The sequence below is a fragment of the Tenrec ecaudatus genome, chromosome 8 (genome assembly GCF_050624435.1).
Source record: "Tenrec ecaudatus isolate mTenEca1 chromosome 8, mTenEca1.hap1, whole genome shotgun sequence".
NCBI lineage: Eukaryota > Metazoa > Chordata > Mammalia > Afrosoricida > Tenrecidae > Tenrec > Tenrec ecaudatus.
The window spans coordinates 124,149,757-124,166,401 of record NC_134537.1 but is presented as its reverse complement, the minus strand read 5'-3'; the positions used below and the strand labels follow the sequence as shown (position 1 = coordinate 124,166,401).

General features: G+C 47.8%; 1 protein-coding gene across 2 annotated transcripts in view; it reads right to left on the bottom strand.

Annotated features, from left to right (window-relative positions):
• IRF2 (interferon regulatory factor 2) overlaps positions 1-16,148 on the bottom strand; it is a 111,855-nt gene extending 95,707 nt beyond the window's left edge. Inside the window, exon 1 of one of the 2 annotated variants that reach the window (XM_075556834.1) lies at positions 15,973-16,148. The gene's annotated coding sequence lies outside the window, so the exon portion shown is untranslated. Of the gene's footprint in view, positions 1-15,550; positions 15,584-15,972 lie in introns of those variants that run through there. The other variant, XM_075556835.1, reaches the window with a different exon arrangement.
• Positions 16,149-16,645: the final 497 nt, after the last annotated feature.

Genomic DNA, 16,645 nt, shown 5'->3' with positions numbered 1-16,645 from the left:
GGTCGGAACAAACCAGGGTCCACTTGATGGCAATTAACAATGCCACATTCTATCTTTATTTCCCCTGGAACAATCCACTCTGATTCACTCCTTTTAGTATCATGTGATCTCCCAAAGTGTGTCTTACATGGGTTAAAACTCAATGCCATTAAGTCAATGCTGACTCACAGCGACCCTGTAGGACGAGGCAGAACTGCCCCCCTCTGAGTTTCTGAGACGAACTCTTTATGGGAGTAGAAAGCTCCATCTTTCTCCCTCGGCAGTTTTGAACTGCTGACCTTGCAGATTGCAGCCTAACACATAACCACTACGCCACCAGAGTGCCTTACCAGGAGGACAACAATTGCGATACTAAGGAAATAAAAATGGTTTTGTGCTGCATGCTACACACGGTCATGAGGGCGACTCTAGGTTAACTTTTCAGATGGTCCTATCTTTGTGGAACTAAGATAGTTCCTTAGTCCTATCTTTGTGGAAACCACAAAACACCGGGCTAGGAAGACATTCCTAAACCCACACCTTGCTACCACTCTTTGCTTCAGACCTGTCGTGAATGATCATTATTCTTCTGCTTCAGCAACTGAAAGTATTCACAATGACTAAACACACACTCACACATACACAAAGAGAAGACAATGCACATTTAAAAACAGATGAGGTCCCAACTTCCCCTCCATGGTGGATCCAACTCAAAGGGTAAGGAGAACGCCTATCACTGTCATGCACAGAGGAAATTTCTCACACAGAATTCCAGGGAAGGATTGAGAGCCAACCTAACCCAAGCTCAATCACAGAGACCCCACAGGACAGAGTATAACAGCTCTGTGCGTTTTCCATAGCTATCATCTTTCTGGAAATAGACGGTGACATCTTTCTCCCATGGAGTGGCTGGTGGGTTCAATTTATCATGTCACATGGCCCGGTATAGACATTCAAGGGGACTTCAGAAGGTTTGTGGGAAAATTCCATTATCTTTTGGCTCCATTCTCCCAGAGAGTTTTCAGAACCTGTGCATAGAGTACAATTAAAGCTATATTTGTACTTGACTTGCCCACACGTGTTGACCAGTGTGGCAAGAGACACCACACAACAGTTGAATTCTACACCCCAAACAGAGAATGAAAGAATAGGGGAAAGGAGACAGCAACGATGAATTCATATGTCTTTTGATTCTTATTACAATGTGGGAGGCCGGGTTAACTAGAGAAACAAATCCAGTGATACTCATAGATGTGCGAGTGAGAGCTTTATTTCAAGAAGTAGTTCTACATCAGGAAAACATTCCAGTCCAGGCCAACTCAAGTCCATAAGTCCAATATGCCTCCACAAGTTCAATTCTACTCCTTGAATCCCTCTTCTGACTCACAGAGCCACATGCAAAGATGCAGGAAGACCACAGGCCAGTGGGTGCAAAGTCTTGTGGATCCAAAGGTGGTGATGCATCTCCAGAGCTCACACAGGCCTCAGCGTGCCAAATAGTGATTTGGGGAACCGTGGGCTTTGTTGCCTAACTGCTTGATTCTATTTTCCCTAATACTCAGGGTCCTAACTATTAGGATTTCAGATCACCCCCTTGGCTAACTCAAATCCAAGTGGATTACTTTTCTACCTTTACATACTCCCTTGTGCTGATAGGTGGAGTTTCTGGGTGATGCAAACAACTAGCCCACTAGGCTGCCCACCAAGACCTGCTGACCTACTTCCAAATATTCAGCCACGGAAACCCCTGTAGAGCACAGTTCGACTCTGACTACATGGGGTGGCCAAGACTTGGAGTCCATACGATGACAACTGACCTTGAATCTCTATCCATTCAGAGAGTCCCTAAATACAGGTCAAAACCAAACCCACTATCACTGAGTCAATGCCAACTCATAACAACCCTATAAGGACAGGGAAGAGCTGCCCCTGTGAGTTTCTGAGACCGTAGCTTTTACAGGAGTAGAAAGCCCCATCTTTCTCCCTCGGAGCTGCCTGGATGGCTTCAAATTGCTGACCCTTAGGATCACAACAGAAATGGATAGCCTCAACAACACCAGGGCCTCTCCTAGAGGTGCAAATGTAGCAAAGCAAACTGAGTGCGGATTCATAACAACCCCTATGGCTTTCTGAGACTGTGACTGTTCGTGGGAGCAGAAATCCCAGGCTTACTCTCGAGGAGCTGATGGCTGTTTTAAACTGCCAAGCAGGCAGATCTCAGCCCAAGACTTCAGGGCTCCCAGGAGCATATGTAAGTAACACTAAATAAATGTTCCTCAAGTGTGGTAGTTACATAATTCCGGGTCAACTTGAAGTGTACGGGGTAAGTCTAGCCTGTCCATCAGGTCACAGACTAATGATGTCTTCTTGTGGGCGTGACCTCATAAGGAGGGTCCTGGGAACACCACGCCACTCCCACCCCCACCCTCTCTCTCTGCTTCACCTCCCTGCCGTGGAGTCCCTGGGAAAGCTGCCAGAGGCACCACCACTGGATCCACCAGACTTTGCACCCACTGGGCAGTGATCTCCCTACATTCTGCATCTCCAGAGGGATTTATGGACTAATACCAGACTTATGGATCTGACCTGGACCAGGCTGGGATGTTTTCTTGAGAGAGAATTAATTCTTGATATAAAGCGCCTTCTTATCCTTAGATGAGTCTCTCCAGATTTGTTTCTCTGTCAACCCAGCGGAAGGAACACTTGTAGTGACTGCTCAGGACGGCCCGTTGTTTTTGTTGAATGCCCTTCCCTTGCCCATCTCCCAAATTGTAGCCTGATTTTGAAAAGAAAAGAAACAATGGTCCGATAGTAAGAGCAACTGTAAGAGAAGCAAATCCTCTCCAGTAAAGTTGAAATTTGCCACCACTTCAAAGATCAACAATGTTATCACATCCAAAAGTGGAAATAGCAGTTTCCCTACATTCTCTCCTGGGCCTCCCTGCCAGGCTCCGCCCAACCTCCCCCTCCCCCACCCCCACCCCCACCTCTGTTTTCCATTTTCACTCTCAATGGAGAGATAAGGGGAGCAGCAGCATCTGTGTGGGCATTGGGAATAACTGGGGCTGCCCACACCCCCAAACTCATCCTTGTGGGGTGCCAGCTTCCTATCTGACTTCTCCGTCCCTTTCTTCCTGGCCCCTTTGAGGACCTTAACTTAAAAAAAAAAAAAATCAGCTAAGCAGTGGGCACGAGTTAATTTTCCCCATATGAACAAAATCCCAACATCCCAGGATAGCATCAATCGAGATTTAGCTTCAGGATTACTATTTTAAAGTGAGATTATGCTTTCCTGTTCCTCTGTCAATTGCAAATCCCCAAACCAACCAGAATTCACTCAAAAGTAATCTATGGTGTTTTCCTTGGAAGAAAGCAATCCAGAAAAGCTCTGACCCACCGAGCAGCTGGAGATTTCTTTGCTGCACGTTTGAGTTCCTCTTTTTTCCCTAGCTGCTGGCCTTGCTAACATGATTCCGTGAAGGTCGCGTGTAATCTTGCAGAGAAAGGCTACCTAAGCAGTTCTTAGGCAGGGCTTCGGTAAAAATAAACTGCCCTGGCTCTGCCGGTGAGTCTGTTGCTTCAACCTAACAATTAGGGTCAAGGAGAGCAAATGAAGGCAACTGTAAAATATTGTACTTGATTTCAAAAGACTCTCACTGCAGACATGTTACAGGCTGAAAAGGGTTCATTACCAAACCCACAGAGAAAGTAGTAGCTCCCAAATGCGTATTTCCAGTTTATGACCAAATAACTTACTTACACATTAAAAATAGAAGCAGTACCATCATTGGAGCTTAGATAGGCATGGCCTGGCGAGACTTTTTCCTAAAGGCCTAGGTACCAAAGAGAATAAACCATGTGCTAATTTTTCACCTTGTGGATCACCTCCTGATCCAAAGCAACAAATCCTAATGCAAAGTGGCATAGCCCAGTGTTGGCATGCTCAATAACTAGATCATTAGGCTTTTCAACCAAAGTAGATTGAACAGCTGCTATATAGCTGAAAACCAATCAATATTTATCTAGATCTTAATGCATCTCAAGTGCTGGCAGGGAGTGCAAAGAAATACAACACGATCCTGGCTCTCAAATAACTCACTATATAGATGATAAAAATGGGAGAATATAAGTCATCCACAATGTGCAGAATGGCTCAGGAGTCGAAAGGGATCCATCAAGACGCACCTGAGTAATCGCCATGGGGATGGTGTGTCCCATGTGCTGCTTCTGTTGACCCCCAGAAGACAGTTCGTGGATCTCCACCCGAGTCCGACTCATGGGGACTCCTGAGCGTCAGTGCAGAACTGTGCTCCACAGTTTTCAGGGACTGGTTTTTCTAAAGCAGAGCACCAGCTTCTGGAAGGACTCTAACCGCCAACCTTTCAATTAGCAGCTGGGCACATTGTCCATTTGGACCACACAGAGCAGGTTAAAGGCTGGAGGGATTACCGTATGTACTCAGGTATAAGCCAACCCGAATATCGGCTGAAGCACCTAATTTTACTCCCAAAAAAAACGGCATTAAAAATGTGCTGGAAAACTCGGCTTATACACGAGTATATACAGTAAGTAACCTTTGTAGGCAAAGGCATATGAAGATTGCTATAGTTATGGCCAATGTGACCCGCCAAACGACACTTTCCTCCAATTCTTCTCGGTTCCTGCCTTCCTTACCACAAAACTCTGCTCCATGCCCATCTATTTTGCCTCGGACCTTGCAGATCAAGCTGAAAGTTCCTAAGCTTGCACTGTCCAACGTGGCAGCTATATTGGCTATTAACTCACTGCCATCAAGTGGGTTCAGCATCATAATGGCCCCACGGACCAGAGTCGAACCACCCATGTAGGTTTCCTAGGCTGTAAATTTTTACAGGAGCAGAAAGCCTCATCTTTCTCACAGGGAGGTGGTAGTAGGTTTGAACTGCTGACCTTGTGATTAGCAGCCCAAAGTGGTAAACCACTATGCCTCCAGGGGTCATGCAGTCATTAAGCACTTGAATGTGGCTAGTCCAAATTAAGATGCAATTGAGGTATAAGATCACACTGCATTTTGAAGACACAGTATGAAAAGGGGGGAGGGTAAAAAGGTCTCGTTGATATTCTTTATATTAATTGCATGCTAAAATAATATTTTCGGTATACTGGGTTAAGTAAAATTTATTATTAAAACTAATTTAAACTATTTTGTTCTTATATTTTCATGCAGCTACTAGAACAAGGCAGGAGCTCGATTGCACACTCGGTGATTAGCCAAAGACCCGCCAGCGGCTCTAGAAGGTGCCCACCTGCTGCAGTAAAGATGAGATCTACGCTACCGCGTGACCACTCAAATGAGCTAATGGCACCCAGCAGTAACCAAATCAAAAACGTATACACCTGTCTCACAGGATGCTTCTATTTAACAGTGTGCGAATCAATACGTTTGTTGAGTTTTTGTTCAGTTTTCAGCTATGCTTCAGCATCCTGATGCCGAATTCATCAGCTCCACACAACCTTAGGTTCATAGAAACCCAAACTGCCCCCCATATCCACAAAGAGATCCAAACTTTGTTTGTTTGTGTGTTTGTTTTTCCAGGTAAGAGCAGGGCTTGGGGGGCGGCGAGGGAGTGCTCTTCTTGAGTTCTAAGAAGTCAGAGAGCACTCTGATGACGTCATGCTACGTTTCTGCCACAAGGGGACTTGAAATGGGATAAACAAAACTCTAGATTTCTTCCTTCAAAGCCCTCTCCTGGGAAATGAGGGTGCGTACAAGGGCTGGGCGAATAAGGGATAGAGAGAAAACGTTTGCTCACAAGTCTAGAACGATTTAAGAGCTCCAGAGACGTCATAGTTACAACTTGGGCTGCAATCCCAAAGGTCAGTAGTTTGAAACCACCAGCCGATCCTAGGAAGAAAGGTAGGGCTTTCTACTCCCGCCAATAGTTACAGTCTCGGAAACTCACAGGGAAGTTCTACTCTGTCCTCTGGATCCGCTCGATGGTGGTGAATCGGTTTGTTTGAGAAACAATTTATTCTTGGCATATGGTGTAGCAATTTGTCAAATGTTTGTTTGCTTTTGTCGGAAAGGGTTATAAAACTTCTTTTGTTTTCCAAATACTTCGTGGAAAAAATAGAATTAAAGGTAATGGAAGTTTACCAGGAACTTGTTGAAGTCCTCTTGTGTAAAGTCTCTCTATCTTTATGAAAGGGCTCTGGGGGGAGTGGATCTAGTGCTTGACTACTAACCAAAAGGGTTAGCAGATCAACCCATTGATCACTCTATGGGAGAAAAAACATGATTTCTGTAAAAAGGTACAGCCTTGGACATCTCATGGGGCAGTTCTGCCCTGTGTCAGAATTGACTCCACGACAGTGGGTCTGGCTTGGTGGCTTTTGTTTTTCATAAGAAGGCCAGAGGGTTACAGCTGGGCTAGGTCCCTAGATTAAGGCCCCAAGATGCTGGGAAAACTCATCCCGGGTGTATTTACATTACATCAGAATGAGGTCCAGACACAGATCGCTAGGTTACAAAAGCCAGAAAACGCCTGGGGCTTCTCTTGCCTTGGAATGAGCTTCAAAGTTAGGGGAGAACTTCCTGATCCTTTCCATCAGAAGACCCTTCTCTTTTTGGAAGAAATGCACCCCTTCTTCCAAAGTGGAAGGCAAAGTGGGTTCAGCAGTATGGTGCTCTTCTAGAAAAGTCTGTGGGACAGTTCTGTTGTATCACATGGGGTGCTTTGAGCTGAAGTCCGCCCCACAACAACCAATGACAACCACCTCAACCTTCCACCATCCAGGGTGAGGTCAAGAGGGGAGGGGCAGTTTAGAAACACCCAGAGTTATAAAAGTAATTGTGATGGTTGTATTAAGTTTGGAAAAATGCAAAAACATTTCACTGGGGGAATAACCCACACTTACGCTATTCACATGATGTGTTTGGGTGTTTTTAGATCTTTAAAAAAATGAACAGTTTTGCTTCTAACTCACTGAGTTTTTAGATAGTTTAAACATATTAAATCCAATAATTTAAACATATTAAAACATCGCCACAGTTTCAGGGCATTTTCTTCTTTTTTGCATTCATTATTATTAGCTCCCCACTTTCCCCACCACTCCCCCTTCCATAATCCCCAAGAAACTATGAATCCAGTTATTGACTACATTTATATGTATTTCATATAAAGAAAAACATACAAAATATTTTATGTTATACAAGTACATACACTTTCCACTCAGCATATATCATAAACATTTTCCCATCATGAATTTTTCAAAAATATTAATTTTATAAACTAACTACATTTGCATCTGGGTGTGCCATAATTCAATTAAATGTGTGCCTATTGTTGGATAGTTTGGCTGCTCCCAAGTTTTCACTATAACAAAAGTCAGTGCAATAGACGTGCATGTACATCAGCTTCTATTCGCAGCACAAGTTACTTCACTGGGGAGATTCTGTTTGCCATGTTTACAACTTTCAATAGAAACACTAAACTGAATTTCAGAAGGTTATTTCAGAGTCTAATTCCAACTACAATATAGATTTGTTTCAAAACCAAAGAGCCCCGGTGGCATAATAGGTTACTACGCATTAGGCAACAAACCACAAAGTCAGAAGTTCGAAAATGCCAGCCACTCTATGGGAGAAAGGGGAAGCTTTCTGCTCCGGTAAAGTGTCCCCGTCTCAGAAACCCACGGGGACAGTTGTACGCTGTCCTATAGGGTGACTTTCATATAGAATCAACTCGATAGCAGTGAGCTGGGTTCAGTTTGACTTTGTAAATCAATGACCTGCAGTGCATTCAGACTTCAATCTCACCTGTGCCATAGATGCAGACACATAACACAGCAGTGGCCCAGTCTCTTTTCCTGGTTCTGTATTTACCTCCGATGGTGGATGTTGTAGCCACTGAGTCCATTTGGCCTCACAGTCTGAATCATAGCCACCACCTCACAGAGGGTGACGGCCCCATTGGGTTTCCCAGACTGTAACATGACAGGAGCAGATCGCCAGGCCTTCTCTCCTGCAGGGGAGCTGGTGGGTTTGAATCACTGTTTCTGCCGAGAAGTCAAATGCTTACCCATTGAATCACCAGCATTCCTTATTTATCACCTACCACCTTGCAGGAGGCGGCCTTCTGTAAAGTAGTGGTTACACATTGGGCTTCGGTCCACAAGGGTCAACAGTTCAAAACCACCAGTCCACTCCAAGAGAGAAAGATGAGACCTTCTACTCCCATAAAGAGTCACAGTCTTAGAAACTCACAGGGACAATTCTACCCTCTCCTGTACGGTCACTGAATCGACATCGACTTGATGGCAGTGAGTTTGTGTTTTACCCTACAGAAAACAAGGACGAACGCCTACAGGAAAGGAAGAGCGCCTAAGACAGTTATCTCAGTCTTTTAATAAATATCTACCTATATTCTGAAGGCGCCTGGGTGGTGCTATCGGGTAAGCACTAGACTGTTAACCACAAGGTCGGTGGTTCAAACCCACGAGCCACTCCTCTGTAGAAAGATGAGGCTACAGGGTCCCTATGAATTGAGTTGACAGCTGTGGGGCCCTGTATTCTATATCTGTCTCGCGGGACCTAAGGTTGTCTCCAAAGGAACTTCTAGATTACGTTTGAGTCTTCAGTGCTGTTGTTTTAACCTGCCTGACTCAAAGCAAACACTTGCACAAGGGAACAAAATGCTGCCTGGTCCTATACCACCATCCCTTAGGGATTAAACCATTGGGAACGATTGGATTTTCATAGCCAATTGACACGAGTAAATTGGCCAGTTTTTCTTCCTATTCACCTTAATCTGGAAGCTCTGCTGAAAACTGTTCAGAGAACAACAGACATGGAAGGCTTCCCGTGTTATAAACTGGTGGTCAAGAAGCACACCTGCGTCTACCGCATGGAAGGTGGGGCGTCTACCACTCACCACCCATCAGGGGCTCTCGGACTCAGACGGTGGGCATCAAATCCGCTTTTCAGAAAAAGCACCCTAACACGAGTATCTGTAATGAGGCTTCACCCATGGCCGCGTGATAATGACTCACAACTCCCTTTTGACCTAGATGATGCCAAGGAGTTTTTCCACCAGACTCATTTTCCACCAGATAAAAAGGCCTGACCCGAGCATCCCCCGCGGGAACCCTACAAGGGTTCAGTTGGTCAACTAACTACGGACTGTTACGGCTGCCTGTTCCCCAAACCTCGGAAAAGCGTTCAATGGCATCTGTGCAAAGACAGAACATTTCTCTGCCTGGTTACGGTAAGCCATCTCTCTCCTAAGCCAGAATTCCTCAATGCACATCTTCTAAATGACTCTGCCACCCTACACACCTAGAATGCCTTAGTGTGAGGATATTTTCTCCTTGCCTTTTTTTTTTCTTCTCATTTTCTTCTTCAATTGATCCAAGATGGGGAAACAATCACATCAAAAAGAGCTCTTTTTCATGTGTGTAATTTTCTCGCTCATAATGTTGGCAACCTCTTAGAATCAGAAAGTCAATATGAAAACCAAACTCACTGTCACTTCATCAATTCTGACTCACAGTGACCCTGCAGGAAACGTTAGAACTACCCCTGTGGGTTTCCAAGACTGTAACTCCTGATGGAAGTAGAAAGCCTCATTTTTCTCCTACAGAGCAACTGGTGGTTTCAAACTGCTGAACTTGTAGTAAGCAGCCCAACGTCCGAGCAGTATGCCACCAGTGCTCCTTGAAACTTATAGAGTCCAGACAGTGTATTCTATTTCCGAAGCACTTCCTCAGATGACTCCAAACACCTGACGTTCATAAACTCAATAGAAAATTTAATCGCTAAGGCTCATCTTTCCTTTGAGCATATTATGTATGCAAGTATCAAATACTGTTACACAGACAGCAGATTGCCAAATATGCCTGAAAAGAAAATACTAAGGAAAACTGATTAAGCAGTTGATTCTCAAAAATGTTTAATGCAAACTAGGCAAGCATTTATCACAGAAAATCCTACACTAAGACGTTTTGGGTTAAATTGGTCTTGTCCTGAAGACAACAGTGCTCAGAATCTATCACAGAGAGAACTGCACAAGCCTTCTGCCTGTCACGAAGCTGGGGCTACACCATATGCACATGGGACATGGCACAGACAGGGTTGTTTCTTGCTTATGTGAACTGAAGACAAAACCGACAAAAGGATATCTGAGCCCAAACAGAAATAAGGTATACCTTAATTGTGAATTTTAAAAAGGCCTTCCCGCTTCTCTGAAGTGGAAAGTTCAAAGCATCACAGCCGTCACACTCTTGCCAGGGCTGTTCACTTGCAAGGTCAGTATGGGCAGAGCCCGGTCCAAAGTACTCGCTCAAATGCTCCGCTGCACGGCCCTCCTGCACAGCTGTGGCCCCTGAGCCGGTGGAAAGAAGGCTTTAGTCCTGGAGCCTTGGAGACACTGGGAAACCTTGACCGCGCAGCCCTTACAGCGCTGGGCCGCTAACCAGAAGGTCAGTGTTTTGGACCCACCGGCAAAAGACGTGCTTCCTTAAAGACGCCAGCTTTGACAACCCCACGGAGCATGTCCATTCTGTCCTGTGGGCCTCTAGGAGCCAGAATCACGTCCATGGCAACGGGTTTGGTTTGGGGTTGGAGACGTTGGAGGGAGCCTTGTTGAGGCAATTTTAGTAGTTTGATACCACCAGCGGCTCTGAGGGTGGGGGATAAGACCCAGCTGTATCTGTTCCCATAAAGATTCCAGCTAGGCACCCCTGCGGGGTGGGCATGCCCCTCAGTGCTGAAGGGTCAGGATAAGCCAAAACTGACTCCACAGCACACCACCCCAGGCACCTTCTGTGGGCATCCTGGTCCTCAGTGACAGAAGCTCACTCCCTGAGGAGTGCCAGGCCGAAGAGAATCTGTACACCCCACTCCGTCTGACAGGTGAGACAGCCAAGGCCCAGAGGAAGGACGTGACCGAAGACTTAATCAAAGCCCTCAGGGTCAACGCTGGGCCTCTGGATTCTGGGTTTCTGCATCTTCCATCCACCGAGATTTGTGTATAGCTGGATGCCAATACATATTTAGCTAATAAATGAATTAATGGCAGTGTCTATACTTGCTCACCAAATAAGTGCATGTGTCAGAATAGGCCCTATCTTGGGCCCCCTGGACCCCTGGCAGAACTCAGCAGTGCTGATGGAGGTGGGTATGTCCCCTGCTAGTTTCAGGTACTTCCAAAAGCTTCATGGGAGTGTGAGCATCCCTGTACATGAGGCTAAAACACCAGGTTCCCTCTCCTTCACCTGGAATTCCATCACCGACATTTGATAATAACAGGTTCTCAAGTCTAGTCTAAGTTCTGACTAGAAATCTGATGTGTCTCTGAGTCCTAAGAAGGTAGGGGGTGGGGGGAGGGACATTCTTCCTAGTTTCATGGGAGATGTTTCAAGACACGGAAATGAGCCTTGTGAGGGGGGACGGCATTCTCAAGTTCTCTTTCGAGGTAAAACGCTAGGGCGTGCGGACCTGCTGTGTGCTTGGCATCCAGAGGGCTCAGGCCGCTCAGCAGCACGTGCCATGGGTTTCCCGTCACGGCTGTGGCTTTCCCTGGTATCCCAGGTAGAACACTGGCTTCGGGTTTACCTCTGAACTCTCCTATCACTTCCTTTCTATGTACAGAAGTGTGTCCATCTTGGTGAAACACTGCGGTGGAATCCAATCGCCGGCCACCCCCTCAGCCATCCAGCACCTCCATCAGCAGGCCACTATGCAGCCCTGCGTCGGGCAGACATTAGGCACAGTCTTGTTCAAACACAGCTCAAAGGTGCGGCCAAAACGGGACAGAAAGTGCCGACCTTTCACCCCTGCATGGAAAGGAACATGGAGCCAGAAAGGCAGAAGAAAAACTAACTGGCTTTTATTATGAATAAATAACTGACATATCTCAGCATGACATTTAATATAGTTTTATGCAAGTAGTCATATTCTTCACATGTTTACTACATCATTCTTCTTATTATTTTTCACATACTTAATACTGGGCACCCTTTATTGCAGAAATACAAATTAGTTAGTCAAATCCTTTAAAGATGTTATAGCAAAATACTGAAATGAATTGAAGCATGCCTGTAATTACAGATAATGAATTGGAGAGACTGTAAGAGATGGTGATAAAAATTCAGATTGCAAGAGGACCTGATGCAAAGGGCTTAAGTGGAGAGCAAATGCTTTGAAAATGATTAGGGCAAAGAATGTACAGATGTGCTTTATACAATTGATGTATGTATATGTATGGATTGTGATAAGAGTTGTATGAGCCCCTAATAAAATATTAAAAAAATTCAGATTGCGTGAGGCTTGAGACATTTTGGTTCTGGGGTTTGGTTTGGTTTGGTTGCTGATATTCATAGAGAAGAAAAACAAAACAAAAAAACATTGCTGTCTCCATCTTATTTGGTCTCCAGGGGTACCACCTAGCTTTCCTTTTGACAGGACAAGTAAAGTGGCATTGTTATAGTTCACTGTTAAATACTTTCTTGATACTTGGCATAAAACAATTAGTCCAGGTTTACTTCTTTACCATTCTTTATACCCTCTCAGAAGAAGTAAAATTGTTGGAAATTCTATCGGAGAAAGTCAGCGTTTAACCCAAAGTCATAATCAGCTGGCTTTTTACCACAGTAGTAATCTGACAGTTTTTTCAAGTTACTGTTTTACACATGACTGGACTGTAGGCAACTTTCTCTCATACACAGTGTGTTATTTATTTCTTGAAGCGCCCCAATGAGATATGCAGTTGAGTTGTAGTGCTATCTTTATAGAGGACAAATAAGTCATTTTTTAATCTTTTTAGAATGTTTATTATTGATTGGAAGTTAACACATATATCATTCCATCGTTCCCTCACATCAAGAAGAATTGTACAATTAGTATCAACCAGAATTCAATTTCCCTAAAGGTTAAAGAGCCCATCCTTCTTGTTCTCAGTGGAATTCACAAACCTAGCACTGGTTCTGGCAGCAGAACCAGTAACTGTTCTATGGATAGTTACTGAATAAATCAATAAATTCCCTTATAGGTCTTAAGCACCTCCCCCCTTCCCCCAACTTTCTTCTTCTTTTCTGTATAAAGCAGATTAGGAGGCCATGATGAAGCTCAGTGGTCTGTGCACCATCCTTAGGAAATTGTGTGCAAATGCTCCTAAAAACACCACACACCAACACAGCACCAGAACTCGGACTTGATAATACTAAGGTCAAAACCTAAAAATGTATTTGGCAACATGAGAAATCCAAAGCACATCAAATGCTGACCTTCCCAAGTCCCAAATGTTCCATGGCAAAGTTTAAGCATCTCTAACTAGCACCAGTACCCTGAACCTCCAATAAAACACTGCCAAGTACAAACGTACGACCATAGTTCACAAAGCTCCCAGAGACTTAGGGCACCATTTCTTGGCCATACTTTGTTTCCAATTTGACTACAAACCCTGCTTTTTTATTATGATGACATTTTTATAGATAAGGATAATGGAAATGTGTAATATTATCTCTAACTTCTGAAGGTCAGGAGAGAAAAAAAGATAATTCATTGAGACTGGAAAATATAAGGGTTTCGTTTTAAGAAGCAGTTAAACTACAACAAATCATAACGACAAGAACTCTTGGGTCTTGGAGGTCACAATCTCTCTTCTTACACAAGAGGCCAAGTAATATATTATAATCATTCACTAATTACAGTGAAACTCTGGACTTTGACACATCAATCAATACATACTGCAAGGTGAGAGATGCTGATTGAAGGCCGAAATAGTCTATTTGGCAATGCTTCCCTTAAAAAGATGCTTTTCTATGAGTTTTTACGTTATCTATTTTCACCCTTCTCGCCCCGATTTTAAAAATAAATAAATATGCACGACCGACGGGACTCTGGGGAAAGCAATCAGCTACGATTCTGTGTGTGAGAGAAAGTTAAACAGGGCTCAGCCTCCCCACCTGGGAAGGAAGCATGCATCTGTCTAACAGCAGGGCCATCCACCTTGCATGCTGCATCTGCCACCAGACTCCTACCTGCACCTGCCCTGAAGCCCAAAAAGTGCCCGCTGGTAGGGGCCAAGGGTGTTCTCAGTCGGACTGGAAACTAACAACCGGCTGCACGCTTGACAACTTTGGCGATTCCTGAAAATCCACAACAGGAACTCTATCCTCCACCCTCCCTAGCCATTCATCAAAAGCAGACCGAGTCACGGCAACAGGGAGGCCAGAGGCGGAAAGCAAATGCCATGGTCATGGTCATTTTTCTTTATTTGGAAAGACTCTGCTCCTAATTTTTTTTCTCTCTCAATCTTATTCTCTAACCAGGGACGAGGAGCACACTGCAGGAAGGAGGCTACGAAGGGTGGGAGCCTGAAAATGTGCCCACGTTTGCAAACACCAAGGCTTAGTTGGACACGGCGGAAACCTAGTGCCCTAGTGCGTGGTAACCTCAACTGCTGGTTCCCAGAGCGCTGTTTACGACTGATCCCCAGGGGTCCGGTCTGTCCGGCTGACCCGGCTCTCCGTCCCGTGCCCTCTCACTGTCCCTGCACGCCGCTCCAGCGAGGGCCTCGGGGTGGCCCCGGGAAGTGGGGGCGGTGCGCGCAGGGGAGGGGGCCGTGTTCGCAGCGGAAACCGTCCCCTCGGAGACAGGCTCCCGGCGCGGCGCGGCGCGGGTGCTGGCCCGCAGCCTTGGCCACCGGGAGCGGCACGGGCGGGCGGGCGTGCGCCTCGATTGGTCGATTGGACCAGCCGGGCCGGCGAGGCGGAAAGGAAGTGGCGGCCGCGGCTTTGCACCAGCCATGTTCGGCCGCGGGGCAAATGTCACCCTGGGTCCAGGGTGGGATCGGAAGGCGTGGGGCGGGCACTCACTCCCCAACCTCCTCGAAGCCCGCGTCCCGGACCCCCGGGGGCCGCCGGTGCCCAAAACCCGGTCCCCGGGGCTCCCAGCCCCCACCTCGCCCGCTCCGTAGCCGAGGCGGGTCAGGCCCAGCGCGCGCCGCCGGCCCTGGGGAGCCCGCGGGGACCCGAGGCTCCGGGTGCTAGGCCGCGGCCGGGGCCGACGACCCATCGGGGTGGCGCCCTCCGGGGACGCGCCGCCCGAGCCCCCCGCGCTGGGGGACAAGTGCAGTGACAAAGCCCCAGGGCCTGGCCGGGCGCTGGCCGGCGGGAAGCAGGACGCGGCGTCCCTCCCCGAGAGGCGGCGGCCCAGCCCCCGGGGCGCGCTGGCCAGGCCCGGCGCCCACCCCGCTCGGAGCCCGCCGCCGCCGCTCCGCCGGCTGGCACCCGCTGCCCGCGGGCCCCTGGCCGAGCCCGGCGCGGGCGAGCGGTGGGACGGCGGCGGGCCGCCCCTCCAAGTTTGTGCTGCCCGCGGCGGGAGCACTTGCCCCGGCCCGCGCGGGTCCCCGGCGAGCGACGCTAGGGGCGGCCCAGAGAGGGGCACCGCGGAGGACCCGCTCCCCTCACGGGGCTCCGGTGGCGACAGTGGCTGTAAACAAGCGCGCACGCATACACGCAATAATTGTGTTTTAAAAGGAGGCCCGACTCCGGCGGACCGGGACACACACACACACGCAACACACAACACCTGGGGCACAGAACAGGTCTGCGTCCACCGAGCCACCTCTCTCCGTCTGCAAATCCAAAAGTGAAATTAAACCTCCACTAACCTCCTCCTCCTCCACCTCCTCCTCCTCCTCCTCCTCCCTCTAGACCTCCTCCTCCTCCTCCTTGCAGCCTCAGCGGCCCCAGGAGCAGCAGCGACAGCAGAACCTGCTGCCCCCCAAATCAGATGATCCATAACTGCGCCGACCGTTCCTCCAAAAGCCGGAATTAATACTTAGGAACCCCGGCATTTCCGTCTGCAAAACATCGTGTCAAACCATCAGGACCCACGAGCGCACACGTCCCCTCCGGTCCTCACCAGCAGGCGCCCCCACCCCACCCCACCCCCCGCCGAGCAAAACCCCGCACGCACAAGTCACAACTATGATTTGAAAAAAATGTTACCTCTCAGGGTGCTTTTTCACGCTACCAATGCAATCCCGCAAGGTTTAAATGTTGCTAGGGTGTGTGAAATGGAAACGAAAGCCCGTCGGTTGAATAATCGCAGGAGCAAAACTAAAAGTTACTCCCCGGCTTGCCTGAGAACAGTCCAGATCGAAAGCAAAACAAGGAGAGGAAACTGCGAAGAGCCGCGGCTGGAAATCCCCCCACCCTCCGCCCTCCTCCGGCCTCCCTCCCTCCCGCCCTCCCCCCGCGGCCCTCCTCTCCCCGCCCTTCCTCCCAGTGTTTGTTTCCAGCTTGTGCAACCGGGAGGTGGAGGCGGAGAGGCCGCGCGGCCCGGCCGGGAGGTGCGGAAGTTCGCCGCCGCAGTTCATTGGCAGGCAGCGCCGCTTTCATCATTTCTCGGAAAAGTCAATTTCATTTTCACTTCCCCCGGTCGTGGCAGCAGTAGCAACAAGCGGCTGCTGAGGATCTGTGACTTGCACACCGGGGCGCTCACGCTCACTGCACAAACACTCGAGTGGGGGTCTGGGGGAGGGCGGGGCGCGAGCTTCGGATCCGGCCAGAAGCCGGTGGCAACAGCAGGGCAAAGCAGGTACCTGACTCCATCCTTGGAGTAACTTGGAATGGAGGGAGGCTTCCGGAAGCAAAGGGGGCTCTTGCCGTCCACTTGATA